We start from the raw sequence: 19,229 nt of genomic DNA on the forward strand, positions 1-19,229 counted from the left end.
AATTTTTCATTCCGAGTTCCAGTACCACGCTAGTCTAGCGTATGGATCCACGTGCTCTCTTTCAGTATTTTTCTATAAGTGCTCTGACATGGCTAAAGCCTTCCGCCAGTGTTCCAACAGTCCAAGGGCATCCTTGACCAAGATCAAGGATTTAGAATTCAGCAAGATTGTAAAAGCTAAGTCACTCCCTTACACAGGAATTTACCATCACTTAGGAAGAAGGAAGTTTCAGACCAAAGGAGAAACCAGAATAGATACTATAACAGAGTTACACCCATACACACGTATTTACAATGGCCTAAGGGGAAGGTGGACTATACAAGAGACTAAAATAGGAACTATGGCAAGGACGCAAAGCCCTTGACCCTGGCTTCTAAGATTAGTGAATTTTAGGTGGAGCCCTTGTTGACCCCAGCTGTTATCAATGTATTCTATCCTGGGTGGTTCCCGTTAGACCTTTTGTGTTTGCATTCCTCTGTTTTATGTAACATTCCGGTTACCTCAGTTGTACCTTGCGAATATGTCACCCAACTTCCTTATTGTCTTCTGCATAAAAAGTCTGATGCTCGAGTTGTAAAATTACATTCAGATTCCACACAAACTCTCCTGCGTGTGTGTCTGTCTGTCATTCATCCACGCTTTGCCCACCCGCATCGAGAGACCCCGTTCCATGCAGACACAGGGACCCAAAAGGTCTGCAGCAATACACCTAAACACAATATGGTAGTTTACAGCAGGTTCATAACCAATATCAACTTAAATGTAGGGAAACTACAAGCAATTCCACTAAAGGAACAAGACAACTCTTTCTCCATACCTATTCAATATAGACTTGATGTCCTTGCTATAGCAAAGAGGACAACTTAAGGTGATCATGGGGTTAACATTTTGAAAGGAACAAATAAACATATCTTTATTTGAAGATGGTTTGAAAGTGTATATAAATGACCCTACATTACTCACCAAAGAACTGTTCAGCTGATTCACATTTTTATTTAAGTACCTAGATAGAAAATTAACACACAATATTATTATCACTTATATATACAACTAACAAGAAGACTGAAAAGTAAATCATAGAATAACACCTTTCACAATAGCCTCAAATAATATAAAGTATCTTGGGTTAACTCTAACCAAGCAAGTAAAAAAAAAAAAATCTGTGTGATTAAAAATTCTGGCATCAATGAGAGGGAAGGCCCTTGGTTCTGTAAGGTTTGATGCCCCAGTGTAGAAGAATGCTAAAGCAGTAAGGCAGGAGTAGGTGGTTGGGAGAAGGAGCACCCTCACAGAAGCAGGGTAAAGAGGGATTAGATAGGGGGTCTGCAGAGAGGAAACCGGGAAAGGGGGTAATATTTGAAATGTAAACAAATAAAATGTCCAATTAATATATACATCCAAATAATATATATATTCAAATTTTATTATAATATACATGTTTTATAATATTATATATGACACACACACACACACACACACACACACATATATATATATATATATATATATATATATATATATATATATATATATAAAGTTTTTGAAGAAAGAAATTGAAGAAGATATCAGAAAATGCAAAGATCTCCTTCATGCTTTTGGATCAGTAGGATTGCCGTAATAAAAATGGTCACCCCACTAAAAATTATCTACAAATTCAGTGCAATTCCCATATGAATTTCAACACAATTCTTCACAGGCCTTGCAAGTACAATTCTTAGTGTCATATAGAAAAGAAAATCAAACAAATCACAACAGAAAAACAGAGTAACAAAAACAATTCTAAACAATAAAAAACTTCTACATGTCTGCCCGTTATAGATTTCAAGTTGAAAAGAAAATCTATAGTAATAAGCTTCACATGGTGTTGGCAGAGAAAGACATATGTTGATCAATGAAATTGAATTAAATTTGCATATATATGAACCCACATACCAATTAATATTTGATCTTTAATAAAGAAACAAGAAATACCCATTATAATAAAGAACTATCTTTAATGAGTGATGCTGGTCTCACTTGATGATTGCTTATAGAAGAATCCAACTAGTTCACACCCTCATCCTGAACAAAACATTGCTCAAATGGATTAAAGACCTCAACAACAACAACAACAACAACAACAACAACAACAAAACAGGTAAACTAAGCTTGATATCAGAGAAACTGGAGAATAGCCTTGAACTCATTGACAAAGAATAAAATTTTAAGAAAAAGAACACTGATAGTGGAGCCATTAAAATCAACAATTAATAAATGGGACCTCATAAAACTGAAAGGTTCTGTAAAGCAAATAACACCATCACTCAGATGAAACAGCAGCCTACAGAATGGAAGTTGTTTTTTTTTTTTCCCTTACCAACTTCATATCTGATAGAGGGCTAATAGAGAAGCTAGCTTTAAAAAATTCAATTATAACTGGGATACATATCTAAAGAGAGAATTCTAAATATAGGAATCTCAAATGGCAGAGAAAAACTTAAATAAATGTTCAACATCCTTAATCATTTGAAAAATGCTCAGCAAAACTACTTTGAGAGTTTATCATAAGTCTCCAGAATGGCTAAGATCAATAGCACAAGTAACAGCTTATGCTGGCTAGAATGTGGTGTAAGGCCAACACTCATCTATTGCTTTATGAGTGGAGACTTGAGCAGCCACTTGATTTGATTTGAAATCAAATCAGCATGGCATATTCACAGAAAAAAAAAAGAGAATCAATCTACCAAAAGATCCAGCTCTACTAATCTTAATCTTACACCCAATCCTTTCAGAAGGACATTCACTCAACTAAATTCATTGCTGATGTAATCCTACTAGCCATAAATTCAAAACAACCTACATGTATTTAAGCAGAAGAATGTGTAAAGAAAATGTGGTACACTATGGAGTATTACTCCACTGCTAAATCAAATAACATAGTGAAATTTTCAGGCATATAGATAGCAGTATACAAACATCATCCTATCTGAGGTAACCCTGACCCAACATGATAAGTATGGTGTGTATTCATTTATATGTGGATATTATGAATTAAATAAATGATAACCAAGTTAGAATCTACAGACCTAGATATGTTAGGTATAGAAGGGAGTAGGAGGAAACTTCTTATCTTCCTGAGAAGGGATGTAGAATAGATTTTACAGTTGGCTGGGTTAGGGAAAATATATTAGATTATTCAGCGAGGAAGGAAATAGGAATTTTCCTTCCTTGAGGATTTTCCAGTGTTGAGTCAGAGAATGTAGGAGACAGACAGAATTGAGGGGCATTTGAGGGGTGACATGTAAACCTAGTACAAAAGAAACTTGTAGACAGAGTTTCACCTGGACATGTCTTGTCACTTTATTTGAAATAATTGTGTAATTTTTATTCATGCTAATGATGTTATTTACATGGATATTTTTAATGTTATTTTATTAGTTGTTTACTTTACTTACATTTTAAGTGTTATCCCCTTTCCTAGTTTCCCCTCTGAAAATCCCCTATCTTTTCTCCCCTCCCTCTGCTCCCCAACCCACCACTCCTTCTTCCTGGCTCTGTCATTTCTCTATACTGGGGCATAGAATCTTCACAGGGCCAAGGACCTCTCCTCCCATTGATGACTGACTAGGCCATCCTCTAATACCATCCTCTGATATCTCAGCTAGAATCATGAGAACTTCCATGTGTTTTCTTTGATTTAATCCAAGGAAGCTCTGGCGGTACTAGTTAGTTCATGTTTTTGTTCCTCCTACAGGAATGCAAACGTCTTCATCTCCTTGGTACTTTTTCTAGCTCCTTCATTGGGGACCCTGTGCTCTTTTCAATGGATGACTGTTAGCATCCACTTCTGTATTTGCCAGGCACTGACAGAGTTTCTCAGGAGACAGCTATATCAGGCTCCTGGCAGCAATCTTTAGATGCCATCTGCAATGGTGTCTGAGTTTGGTGATTGTTGATGGGATAGATCCCCAGGTGGGGCAGTCTCTGGATGGTCAATCCTTCAGTCTCAGATCCAAACTTTATCTCTGCAACTCCTTCCATGAGTAATTTTCCCTCTTCTAAGAAGGATACAAGTAGCCACACTTTGGTTTTCCTTCTTGAGTCACTTAAGAGAGCTTCCAATACTGAGAATGAGTTACATCCAATTGACCTGTTCAACAAAATTTTCTTCTGGGATATCCCAATCAACCATATCTGTTGCTATAACAAGAGGTTGCTGTCCACAAACTGAAAGCAAATCTTTATTATTGAAGACAACACCCTCATAACTCATTGAATATGGAGAATTAAAGCTGGTGGCTACATAGAAGGATTAGTCCTACATTTTAGGGTCTTTGGAATGAGAGGATTCCCTGCTTCCCACAGGCTATGAAAAGATGAACATAAAAACAAAACTCGGCCAGAAAGCCTGTGATCTATAAACTGTTCTGTTTGCAAAACATGCTAAGCAGTGATGGTACAAACCTTGTGTGGATTTGTACCATCATTTGTAAAATCATGTCTGGATTGATGTAGGGCTCATTCCATAAAATGGAGCCTTTACCCAACATTGCTTGGGTGTCAAGAACTGGTGTTTACATAGTCCAGAGGCTTAGGGTAAAACCAAATACTACTGACAAAAAAAAAAAAAAAAAAAAAAAAAAAAAAAAAAAAAAAAAAAAAAAAAAAAAAACAAAAACAAAAACAAACAAAAAAAAAACAATGGTGTTAAAATGACTCCGAATGCTATTCTGCTATATTCATAGAACAATGCCGTATTTATCCCACATCAGAGAAACTTTCCCTTGCAGCAAATCAGAACAAATAAAGAGACTCACAGCCTGTCATAGGTTAGGACATACAGCTCTAAATGTGATGTCCCTATGAAATCCTTCCACACAGAGAATCCTCTGAATGAGGAGAAGGAATGATTTAACAGCAAGACTGGAAGCAAGGTACAGGAAAAAGAAAACATCCTCTAAAACAAGTGAGAAAACTTGATATGAACTCACAGAGAATGATGCAACACACTCTGGACCTCTATAGGTCTATATCAAGTTATATGTATTAGCTTTCATTTTAGTATGTTTATGTAAAAACTACATTTTTAAATATTTTTACTCATAGCTGTTTAAGGAGCAACAACAATATTAAACATCTGGACCCCCCCTCAAAGCTCCCAGGAACTAAACCACCAACCAAAGAGTACACATTGCTCCAGCCTGATATGTACCAGAGGATGGCCTTCCCTGGCACCACTAGGAGGAGAGGTGTGTGGTCCTATGGAGGCTCAATGCTCTAGGGTAGCAGAATGCTAGGGCACGGAGGTAGAAATGTGTAGGCAGGTGGTGGAGCACCCTCACAGAGGCAGGCAGAGTAGTGAGGAGATAGAGGGTTTGTGCAGGGGAAACTGGGAAGGGGGATAACATTTAAAATATTAATAAATAAACAATTAAAAAAATCAAACTACAGAAAAATCCAATCATATATACTCTTTTTAATTCCCCCCCTCATACACACACACACACACACACACACACACACACACACGAACACACCAACACACACAATCCCATTAAACTGCAAATCAGAAAGAAATAAAACCAAAGACCAATAAGATAATCAAAGCTTTAAGAGACAAAGATGCTACGAAAACATCAATGAATTTGTTGTATGTGACCATCTCCTCCTGGCCATGGGGTCAACTGATAAGTGTGGTTAATATATTCAGTAAGACTTCATTTGATAAAAGTAATATTCCTTTTGCCTACAGGAACAAATTTCTGTCAGCTTCATGGTTAACAGTTGAAGCCAATGTCCACTTTCCCTACTCAGCAATGGGACCTCATCTGGCTTGTGCCTATTTATGTCCTGCGTGTGCTGCCAAAATTGTGATTCAAAACAGATTAAAGACATTAATTTAAACCTGAAATACTGACTTTCTCAAGGAAAACTAATAAGATACCATTCAAGACTTTGGGGTAGTCAATAACTTTTTAAATAAAACATCAACAACATGGGAACCAACCCCAAGGATCAAGAAATAAGATTAAAGGAAATACAATACTTTTCTATATCAAAGAAATAGTCATAAGTGCAAACAGGTATCTTATAGAATAGTAGAAAATCCATCCACACTTCAGAAAAAGGCAAAATATCTTGAATTCATTGGAAATTGCACAAATGAAACGTCAAGGAAATATAACTGCCAAATCAACAAATGGGGAAATAATTTTCAAAAAGGAAACGCAAATGACCAGTAACTAGTTTTAAAAGTGTTCAATATTACAAGCTATCATTATGTGTGGTGATAGAAGCTTAGGCTGTTGACTGTATCTTTAAATATATATGCTAATAAAACATTCTCATCCACTTCTGATTTTCCCTGAAAAGGATGCCACTTAAACATGGGAAATGTGTGTGAAAAAAATCATCTTACTTAAGAGCGAAATCCAGCTGTTCACTGTTAAGTGAAATCTTTTATTTGAAATATGAATGTCTTATTTTACTGCTCATGTCTTAAGTGTTCAATTTATTCCACCCTTTGGTAAAGAGCACTTGTGGGGGGTGAAAGTCTTCAGAATTCTATGTAGGAGTGCAGCTGTAAGTCCCTCCAGACTTACAGTCTCTAAGACATCTGAGTAGGTATTACATCTAAACTTGCTAAGGAAAGTTGCTGCATTTAGCCAAAATATGTCACAAGAAAACAATTATCATTTCTTTTCCCAGATACTTAAAAATGTAAAGCTTTAAAAGTAGTATTTTATCTGTGCTTGAATCATTTTGTAGACAATACAAATTTAATGTGAAGCTAGCCATGTAAATGTCAATAGTGGTACCCTCTGGAGAGAGGGACAGTCAAGGTTGAGTGAGGTTTTGTTCTGATTTCATATTACTACACAGTGCCATGATAAGCATGCATTTTAGAACTGAAAAATTAAAAGAAACTGAGTTTAAAATATTCACAATAAATTTTCTATATGCATATTTAAGCTGTGATATGGGAGTCTAAATATTAAAACACATCTGTACAAATTTAATTAACATAGCTGGGTAACTTAGTTGCAAACTTCTGGCACAAAGGCAAAGGCTAACTAAATTCTATCAAGAGAGAACCTAAAAATCACATGTGAGTTTATTTCTGGCCAATTGCACAAAGTGCTAGGCACTTAAGATGTTGTTTTGAAATGAGTCCCTGAAATCAAGTGTGACTTTTCAAATCTTTAGTTACCTTACAAAGAAGTTTGGAGGACATACTCATCAACAGTTAACACAGTAAATGTTTGTTTTTTTGTTTTTTTTCATTTTTCCTTTTGTAATGTGTTAGATCCAGTGTGGAACAACTACATAGCAACTGAATATGAGTTGTGGCCTATGAGTTGGCAGTTGTGGCTTATGAGTATCTCTCTTTATCCAGTGTGGACTGTTTAGTCAGGATTGCCTATTGTTTTTGTTCAATTATTTGGCATTCAACACAAGATGTCATTGCCCTCTCCGGTAATGGACCTCAGAACCATTTGGAAAAGCAGTTTTATTCGCAGGATCAGAAGCTTTAGGTACAAATTAATGGATGCTTTTAGCCTAGAGAAAGCAATGACAGGGGGCAGATAATCTGAAATGATTCAATTCAGGCAAAATTTTAAATCTATTTTTCATGTGGTATATCAGAACGATTTTAATTTGACTTATACTGGCTCCTAACACATTTATTTAAAAAATTTACAGCAAATGCTATTATAAAGATCAAAGCCACAGTTATACATTGAAGGTCTATCTACCAGTATAGTATTTTCATTATAGACACATCTGGAAAATTATAAATATCAATTTAAAAATGTATATTTTGAAATGGTCACCTTCCCCTCCAGAGGAGAGGTGTCCACCCTGCCCACAAGGGCTTTGCCAGAGCATCTGGGGGAGCCATCTTGGTTCCCAGATCCCTTCAAGAGTAGTCTGCGCAGGTGAGAGTTTGAACTACAGAAGCTAACAGCTTTGAGGACAGGCAGGAGGCATAGAGCTTCTGAGGAAGACCCCCTTTCAGGCTCCAGACTTCTGGGTACCTTCCCTGCCAGAGGAGAGTTGTCTGCGCTGCCCAGGAAGGTTTTGGCAGAGTACCTGGGTGAGCCATCTTGATTCCTGGATCCCACTGAGACTATTCTGCACAGGTGAGAGTTTGGACAAACAGCTTCTGGGACAGGCCCTGTTTCGGGCCTTCATCTTCTGCCAGGAGGCAGGTCCAAATGCCAGATATTTGTGCACCTTCCCTGCAACAGGAGTGCTTTCCTGCAGAGAGTGCTCTAACCACTGAAACTCAGGAGAGAGCTAGTCTCCAAGGTCTGGTGATAGAGGCTAACAGAAGCACAAGAGGAAAAAGCTCTAAACAGAGACAGCTATAACAACTAATTCCAAAGATTACTAGATGGCAAAAGGCAAAGGTAAGAATCTTACTAACAGAAACCAAGATCACTCACCATCATCAGAAACCAGCACTCCCACCTCAGCCAGTCCTGGGCACCCCAATGCACCCGAAAAGCTAGACTCAGATTTAAAAGCATATCTTATAATGATGGTAGAGGATTTCAAGAAGGACTTTAATAACTCACTTAAAGAAATACAGGAGAACACTGCTAAAGAGTTACAAGTCCTTAAAGAAAAAGAGGAAAACACATCCAAACAGGTGATGGAAATAAACAAAACCATATTAGACCTAAAAAGGGAAGTAGAAACAATAAAGAAAACTCAAATGAGGCAACGCTGGAGATAGAAACCCTAGGAAAGAAATCTGGATCCATAGATGCCAGCATCAGCAACAGAATACAAGAGATGGAAGAGAGAATATCAGGTGCAGATGATTCTATAGAGAACATCAGCACAACAATCAAAGAAAATGCAAAATGCAAAAAGATCCTAACTCAAAACACCCAGGAAATCCAGGACACAATGAGAAGACCAAACCTACAGATAATAGTAGTAGATGAGAATGAAGATTTTCAACTTAAAGGGCCAGCAAATATCTTCAACAAAATTATAGAAGAAAACTTCCCAAACCTAAAGAAAGACATGCCCATGAACATACAAGAAGCCGACAGAACTCCAAATAGATTGGACCAGAAAAGAAATTCCTCCCGACACATAATAATCAGAACAAGAAGCGCACTAAACAAAGATAGAATATTAAAAGCAATAAGGGAAAAAGGTCAAGTAACATATAAAGGTAGACCTATCAGAATTACACCAGATTTTTCACCATAGACTATGAAAGCCAGAAGATCTTGAACAGATGTTATACAGACACTAAGAGAACACAAATGCCAGCCCAGGCTACTATACCCAGCCAAACTTTCAATTACCATAGGTGGGGAAAACAAAATATTCCACGACAAAACCAAATTCACACATTATCGTTCCACGAATCCAGTCCTTCAAAGGATAATAACAGAAAAGAAGCAAAACAAGGACGGAAATCACACCCTAGAACATACAAGAAAGTAATCCCTCAACAAACCAAAAAGAAGACAGCTACAAGAACAGAATGCCAACTCTAAAAACAAAAATAATAGGAAGCAACAATTACTTTTCCTTAATATCTCTTAATATCAATGGACTCAAATCCCCAATAAAAAGACATAGACTAAAAGACTGGCTATACAAACACGACCCAACATTCTACTGCTTACTGTAAACCCATCTCAGGGAAAAAGACAGACACTACCTCAGAATGAGAGGCTGGAAAGCAATTTTCCAAGCAAATTGTATGAAAAAACAAGCTGGAGTAGCCAATCTATTATATAGTAAAATCGACTTCCAACCCAAAGTCATCCAAAAAGACAAGGAGGGGCGCTTCATACTCATCAAAATCTTCCAAAAGGCACTCTCAATTCTGAATATCTATGCTCCAAATGAAAGGGCTGTCACTTTCATTAAAGAAACTTTAGTAAAGCTCAAAGCACACATTGCACCTCACACAACAATAGTGGAAGACTTCAACACACCACTTTCATTAATGGACAGATCTTGGAAACAGAAATTAACAGGGACACAGTGAAACTAACAGAAGTTATGAAACAAATGGATTTAACAGATATCTACAAAACATTTTATCCTAAAACAAAAGGATATAACTGAATCAGCATCACATGGTACATTCTCCAAAATTGACCATATAATTGATCTCAAAACAGGCCTCAACAGATACAAAAATATTAAAATTCCCCCATCCATCCTATCAGATCACCATGGAATAAGGCTAATCTTCAAGAAAAACATAAATAATAGAGAGACAGCATTCACATGGAAACTGAACAACACTCTTCTCAGTGATATCTAGGTCAAGGAACAAATAAGGAAAGAAATTAAGGACTTTTTAGAGTTTAATGAAAAATGAAGCAACAACATAAACCTATGGGACACAATGAAAGCAGTTCTAAGAGGACAACTCATAGCTCTGAGTGCCTCCAAAAAGAAACTAGAGAGAGCACACACTAGCAGCTTAACAACACACCTAAAAGCTCTAGAACAAAAGGAAGCAAACTCACCCATGAAGAGTAGACAGCAGGAAATAATCAAACTGGGGTGAAATCAACCAAGGGGAAACAAGAAGAACTATTCAAAGAATCAACCAAAAGAGAGCTCGTTCTTTGAAAAAATCAACAAGATAGATAAACCATTAGCCAGACCCACTATAGGGCACAGGGACAGCATCTTAATTAACAAAATCAGAAATGCAAAGGGAGATATAACAACAGATCCTGAAGAAATTCTAAACACCATCAGATTCTTCTACAAATGGCTATACTTAACAAAACTGGAAAACCTGGATGAACTGGACAAATTTCTAGACAGAAACCAGGTACCAAAGTTAAATCAGGAACAGGTTAATGATCTAAACAATCCTAAATCCACTAAAGATATAGAAGTAGTCATTAATAGTCTCCCAACCCCCCCCCCAAAAAAAAAAAATAGCCCAGGACCAGATGGGTTTAGTGCAGAGTTCTATCAGACCTTAGAAAAAGATCTAATTCCAGGACTTCACAAACTATTCCACAAAATAGAAGCATAAGGTACTCTACCCAATTCATTCTATGAAGCCACAATTACTCTGATACCTAAACCACAGAAAGACCCAACAAAGATAAAGAACTTTAGATGAGTTTCCCTTATGAATATTGATGCAAAAATCCTCAATAAAATTCTTGTTAACGAAATCCAAGAACACATCAAAACAATCATTCATCCTGACCAAGTAGGTTTCATTCCAGGGATGCAGGGATGGTTTAATATATGGACATCCATCAACATAACCCACTATATAAACAAACTCAAAGACAAAAACTACAGGACCATCTCTTTAGATGCAAAGAAAGAATTTGACAAAATCCAACACCCATTCATGATAAAAGTCTTGGAAAGATTAAGAATTCAAGGCCCATTCTTACACATGATAAAAGCAATCTATAACAAACCAGTAGCCAACATCAAAGTAAATGGTGAGAAGGTGGAAGCAATCCCACTAAAATCAGGGACTAGACAAGGCTGCCCACTTTCTCCCTACCTATTCAGCATTGTACTTGAAGTCCTCGCCAGAGCAACTCGACTATGAAAGGAGATCAAACGGGCTATCAAAGGGAAAGGAAGAAGTCACAATATCACGTTTTGTAGATGATATGATAGTATATATAAGGGACCATAAAAATTCCACCAGAGAACTCCTAATCCTGATAAACAGCTACAGTGAAGTAGGTGGATATACAATTAACTCAAACAAGTCAATGGCCTTTCTCTACACAAAGGATAAACAGGCTGAGAAAGAAATTAGGGAAATAACACCCGTCTCAGTAGTCACAAAAAATATAAAATACCTTGGCGTGACTCTAACTAAGGAAATGAAAAATCTCTATTATAAGAACTTCAAGTCTCTGAAGAAAGAAATTAAAGAATATCCCAGAAGATGGAAAGATCTCCCATGCTCATGGATTGGCAGGATCAATATAGTACAAAAGGATATCTTGCCAAAAGCAATCTACAGATTCAATGCAATACCCATCAAAATTCCAACTCAATCCTTCAACAAATTAGAAAGGCAAACTGCAAATTCATCTGGAATAACAAAAACCTAGGATAGCAGAAACTCTTCTGAAGGATAAAAGAACCTCTGGTGGAATAACCATGCCCGACCTAAAGCTGTACTACAGAGAAATTGTGATAAAATCTGCCTGGTATTGGTATAGCGATAGAGAAGATGACCAATGGAATAGAATTGAAGACCCAGAAATGAACCCACACACCTATGGTCACCTGATCTTTGACAAGGGAGCTAAAACTATCCAGTGGAAAAAAGACAGCATTTTCAACAAATGGTGCTGGCACAACTGGTGGTTATCATGTAGAAGAATTGATATATTCCTATCTCCTTGTGCTAAAGTCAATTCTAAGCAGATCAAGGAACTCCACATAAAACCAGAGACAGTGAAACTTATAGTGGAGAAAGTGGGGAAAAGCCTCGAAGATACGGACACAGGGGACAAATTCCTGAATAGAACAGCAATGGCTTGTGCTGTAAGGTCAAAAATGGACAAATGGAATCTCATAAAATTGCAAAGCTTCTGTAAGGCAAAAGAAACTGTCAATAAGACAAAAAGGCCACCAACAGATTGGGAAAAATCTTTACCTATTCTAAATCAGATAGGGGACTAATATCCAATATATATATATATCTATATATCTATATATATATATATATCTTAAGAAGGTGGACTCCAGAAAATCAAATAACCCCATTAAAAATGGGACTCAGATCTAAAAAAAAGAATTCTCTCCTGAGGAATACCGAATGGCTGAGAAACCTGAAAAAATGTTCAGCATCCTTAATTGTCAGAGAAATGCAAATCAAAGCAACCCTGAGATTTCACCTCACACCAATTAGAATGGCTAAGATCAAAAATTCAGGTGACAGCACATGCTGGCGAGGATGTGAAGAAAGAGGAATACTTTTCCATTTTTGGTGGGATTGTCAGCTTGTACAACCACTCTGTAAATCAGTCTGGCGGTTCCTTAGAATATTGCACATAGTACTAATGGAGAATCCTGCAATACCTCTCCTGGGCATATATCCAGAAGATGTTCCAACCGGTAAGTAACCACTATGTTCATAGCAGCCTTATTTATAATAGCCAGAAGCTGGAAAGAACCCAGGTATCCCTCAACAGAAAAATGGGATACAGAAAATGTGGTGCATTTACACAATGGAGTACTACTCAGCTATTAAAAAGAATGAATTTATAAAATTCCTCGGCAAATGGATGGACCCAGAGGGCATCATCCAGAGGGAGGTAACCCAATCACAAAAGAGCTCACATGATATGTACTCTCTGATAAGTGGATATTAGCCCAGAAACTTAGAATATCCAAGATATAAAATACAATTTGTGAAACACATGAAACTCAAGAATAACAAAGACCCAAGTGTAGACACTTTGCCCCTTCTTAGATTTGGGAACAAATCACCCATGGAAGGAGTTACAGAGACACAGTTTGGAGCTGAGTCAAAAGGATGGACTATGTAGGGACTGCCATACTGGGGATCCATCTCATAATCAGCCTCCAAATGCTGACACCATTGCATACACTAGCAAGATTTTGCTGAAAGGACCCTAGAATAGCTGTCTCTTGTGAGACTATGCCGGGGTCTAGCAAACAAAGAAGTGGATGCTCACAGTCAGTTATTGGATGAAATGCAGGGCCCCCAATGGAGGAGCTAGAGAAAGTACCCAAAGAGCTAAAGGGATCTGCAACCCTATAGGTGGAACAAAAATATGAACTAACCTGTACCCCCCAGAGCTCTTGTCTCTAGCTGCATATGTAACAGAAGATGGCCTAGTTGGCCATCAGTTGAAAGAGAAGTCCATTGGTTGTGCAAACTTTATATGCCTCAGTACAGGGGAACACCAGTGCCAAGAAGTGGGAGTGGGTGGGTGTGGAGTGGGAGGGGGAGGGTGTGGGGGACATTGGGGTAACATTGGAAATGTAAATGAAGAAAATACCTAATTAAAAAGAAAAGAAAAAATGTATATTTTATAAACTTTTGGTATTCAAATATCTCCCATTAGCAAAATATCTCTTAAAATTGTATAATACACTCCAGACAGCAAAGAATCATTGATAACATAATTGAATATGAAAATAATACTATATAAAAATAAGTGCTGAGACAACAGGCCACCTTCCTGGTGAGAGGACAGGGGTCCGCCTGGCCCGAGAGGTTTCTGCCTCAGGCTCCGGCAGGAGCCACCTTGGTTCCGGGACTCCGCGGACGGCAGGCTGCACAGGTGAGGGTGTGGAATACAGAGGCAAGCAGTTTCTGGGACAGGCGAGAGCCACAGACCTTCTGAGGAAGCGCCATTTTCGGCTCCAGACAACCGGCCACCTTCCAAGTCAGAGCACAGCTGTCTGCCCGGCCCGAGAGGATTCTGCCTCAGCTTCCGCTGGTGCCACCTTGGTTCTGGAACTCCGCGGAAAGTAATCTACACAGGTGAGAGTTCGGACTACTGAAACAACGGCTTCTGTGACAGGCCAAAGCAACACAGCTTCTGGGAAAGATCCTGTTTTGGGCCTTCATCTTCGGCCAGGAGGAGGTCCAAACACCAGATAACTGTGCACCTTCCCTGAAAGAGGAGAGCTTGTCTGCAGAGACTGCTCTGACCACTGAAACTCAGAGGAGAGACCTAGTCTCCCAGGTCTGCTGATAGAGGGTAACAAAATCAACAGAGGAACAATCTCTAAACAGAGACAACTATAACAACTAACTCCAGAGATTGCCAGATGGTGAAAGGTAAACGTAAGAATCCTACTAACAGAAACCAGGACCACTCACCATCATCAGAACCCAGAACGCCCACTTTGCCCAGTCCAGGGCACCCCAACACACCTGAAAAGGTAGACCTGGATTTAAAAGCATATATCATGATGATGGTAGAGGACATCAAGAAGGACTTTAATAACTCACTTAAAGAAATACAGGAGAACACTGCTAAAGAGTTACAAGTCCTTATAGAAAAACAGGAAAACACATTCAAACAGGTGATGGAAATGAACAAAACCATACTAGACCTAAAAAGGGAAGTAGACACAATAAAGAAAACCCAAAGTGAGGCAACGCTGGAGATAGAAACCCTAGGAAATAAATCTGGAACCATAGATGCCAGCATCAGCAACAGAATACAAGAGGTATAAGAGAGAATCTCAGGTGCAGAAGATTCCATAGAGAACATTGGCACAACAATCAAAGAAAATACAAAATCCAAAAAGATCCTAACTCAAAACATCCAGGAAATCCAGGACACAATGAGAAGACCAAACCTATGGATAATGGGAGTGGATGAGAATAAAGATTTTCAACTCAAAGGAACAGCAAACATCTTCAAAAAAATTATTGAAGAAAACTTCCCAAATCTAAAGAAAGAGATGCCCATGAACATACAAGAAGCCTACAGAACTCCAAATAGACTGGAACAGAAAAGAAATTCCTCCCGACACATAATAATCAGAACAACAAATGCACTAAATAAAGATAGAATACTAAAAGCAGTAAAGGAAAAAGGTCAAGTAACATATAAAGGCAAGCCTATCAGAATTACACCAGATTTTTCACCAGAGACTATGAAAGCCAGAAGAGCCTGGACAGATGTTATACAGACACTAAGAGAACACAAACTCCACTAAGGCTACTATACCCAGCCAAATTCTCAATTACCATAGATGGAGAAACCAAAGTATTCCACGACAAAACTAAATTCACCCATTATCTCTCCAAGAATCCAGCCCTGCAAAGGATAATAAAAGAAAAAAAAAACCAATACAAGGATGGGAACCACGCCCTAGAAAAAACAAGAAGGTAATCCTTCAATAAACCTAAAAGAAGACAGCCACAATAACAGAATGCCAACTTTAACAACAAAAATAACAGGAAGCAACAATTACTTTTCCTTAATATCTCTTAATATCAATGGACTCAACTCCCCAATAAAAAGACATAGAGTAACAGACTGGCTACACAAACAAGACCCAACATTTTGCTGCTTACAGGAAACTCATCTCAGAGAAAAAGATAGACACTACCTCAGAATGAAAGGCTGGAAAACAATTTTCCAAGCAAATGATATGAAGAAACAAGCTGGAGTAGCTATTCTAATATCTATCAAAATCAACTTCCAAACCAAAATAATCAAAAAAGACAAGGAGGGGCACTTCATACTCATCAAAGGTAAAATCCTCCAAGAGGAACTCTCAATTCTGAATATCTATGCTCCAAATACAAGGGCAGCCACATTCATTAAAGAAACTTTAGTAAAGCTCAAAGCACACATTGCACCTCACACAATAATAGTGGGAAACTTCAACACACCATTTTCACCAATGGACAGATCATTGAAACAGAAACTAAACAGGGACACAGTGAAACTAACAGAAGTGATGAAACAAATGGACTTAACAGATATCTACAGAACATTTTATCCTACAACAAAAGGATATACCTTCTTCTCAGCACCTCATGGTACCTTCTCTAAAATTGACCACATAATTGGTCACAATACAAGCCTCAACATATACAAAAATATTGAAATTGTCCAATGCATCCTATCAGATCACCATGGACTAAAGCTGATCTTCAATAACAAAATAAATAAAAGAAAGCCAACATTCACGTGGAAACTGAACAACACTCTTCTCAATGATACCTTGGTCAAGGAAGGAATAAAGAAAGAAATTAAGGACTTTTTGGAGTTTAATGAAAATGAAGCCACAACATACCCAAACTTATGGGACACAATGAAAGCATTTCTAAGAGGAAAACTCATAGCTCTGAGTGCCTCCAAAAAGAAACTAGAGAGAGCACACATTAGCAGCTTGACAACACACCTAAAAGCTCTAGAACAAAAGGAAGCAAATTCACCCAAGAGGAGTAGAAGGCAGGAAATAATCAAACTCAGTAGTGAAATCAGCCAAGTGGAAACAAAAGAACTATTCAAAGAATCAACCAATCAAGGAGCTGGTTCTTTGAGAAAATCAACAAGATAGATAAACCTTTAGCCAGACTCCCTTAAGGGGACAGGGAAAGCATCCTAATTAACAAAATCAGAAATGAAAAGGGAAACATAACAACAGATCCTGAAGAAATCCAAAACACCATCAGATCCTTCTACAAAAGGCTATACTCAACAAAACTGGAAAACCTGGATGAAATGGACAAATTTCTAGACAGATATAAGGTACCAAAGCTAAATCAAGTTCAGGTTAATGATCTAAACAGTCCTCTATCCCCTAAAGAAATAGAAGCAGTCATTAATAGTCTCCCAATCAAAAGAAGCCCAGGACCAGACAGGTTTAGTGCAGAGTTCTATCAGACCTTCATAGAAGACCTAATTCCAGTTTTTCACAAACTATTCCACAAAATAGAAACAGAAGGTACTCTCCCAAACTCATTCTATGACGCCACAATTACTCTGATACCTAAACCACAAAAAGATCCAACAAAGATAGAGAACTTCAGTCTAATTTCCCTTATGAATATCGATGCAAAAATCCTCAATAAAGGTCTTGCTAACCGAATCCAAGAACACATCAAAACAATCATGAATCCTGACCAAGCAGGTTTCATGCCAGGGATGCAGGGATGGTTCAATATATGGAAATCCATCAACGTAATCCATTATATAAACAAATTCAAAGACAAAAACCACATGATCATCTTGTTAGATGCTGAGAAAGCATTTGACAAAATCAAACACCCATTCATGATAAAAGTCTTGTAAAGATCAGGAATTCAAGGCCCATACCTGAACATGATAAAAACAATATACAGCAAACCAATAGCCAACATCAAAGTAAATGGTGAGAAGCTGGAAGCAATCCCAATAAAATCAGGGAATAGACAAGGCTGTCCACTCTCGCCCTACCTATTCAACATTGTACTTGAAGTCCTAGCCAGAGCAATTAGACAACGAAAGGATTTCAAGGGGATACAGATTGGAAAGGAAGAAGTCAAAATATCACTTTTTGCAGATGATATGATAGTATATATAAATGACCCTAAAAATTCCACCAGAGAACTCCTAAGCCTGATAAACAGCTTCAACGAAGTAGCTGGATATAAAATTAACTCAAACAAGTCAATGGCCTTTCTCTACACAAAGGATAAACAGGCTGAGAAAGAAATTAGGGAAACAATACCCTTCTCAATAGTCACAAATAATATAAAATACCTTGGCATGACTCTAACTAAGGAAGTGAAAGATCTGTATGATAAGAACTTCAAGTCTCTGAAGAAAGAAATTAAAGAAGATCTCAGAAGATGGAAAGATCTCCCATGCACATGGATTGGCAGGATCAATATAATAAAAATGTCTATCTTGCCAAAAGCAATCTACAGATTCAATGCAATACTCATCAAAATTCCAACTCAATTCTTCAACGAATTAGAAGGAGCAATTGGAAAATTCATCTGGAATAACAAAAAACCTAGGATAGCAAAAACTCTTCTCAAGGATAAAAGGACCTCTGGTGGAATCACCATGCCGGACCTAAAACTGTACTACAGAGCAATTGTGATAAAACTGCATGGTAATGGTATAGTGACAGACAAGTAGACCAATGGAATAGAATTGAAGACCAAGAGATGAACCCACACACCAATGGACACTTGATTTTGACAAGGGAGCTAAAACCATCCAGTGGAAGAAAAACAGCATTTTCAACAAATGGTGCTGGCACACCTAGTTGTTATCATGTAGAAGAATGCAAATCGATCCATTCCTATCTCCTTGTACTAAGGTCAAATCTAAGTGGATCAAGGAACTTCACATAAAACCAGAGACACTGAATCTTATAGAGGAGAAAGTGGGGAAAAGCCTCAAAGATATGGACACAGGGTAAAAATTCCTGAATAGAACAGCAATGGCTTGTGCTATAAGATTGAGAATCGATAAATGGGACTTCATAAAATTGCAAAGCTTCTGCAAAGCAAATGACACCGTCAATAAGACAAAAAGGCCACCAACAGATTGGGAAAGGATCTTTACCTATCCCAAATCAGATAGGGGACTAATATCCAATATATATAAAGAACTCAAGAAGGTGGACTCCAGAAAATCAAATAACCCCATTAAAAAATGGGGCTCAGAGCTGAACAAAGAATTCTCACCTGAGGAATACCGAATGGTAGAGAAGCACCTGAAAAAATGTTCAACATCCTTAATCATCAGGGAAATGCAAATCAA

The sequence above is a fragment of the Mus musculus genome, chromosome 4, assembly GCF_000001635.26.
Source record: "Mus musculus strain C57BL/6J chromosome 4, GRCm38.p6 C57BL/6J".
Classification (NCBI taxonomy): domain Eukaryota; kingdom Metazoa; phylum Chordata; class Mammalia; order Rodentia; family Muridae; genus Mus; species Mus musculus.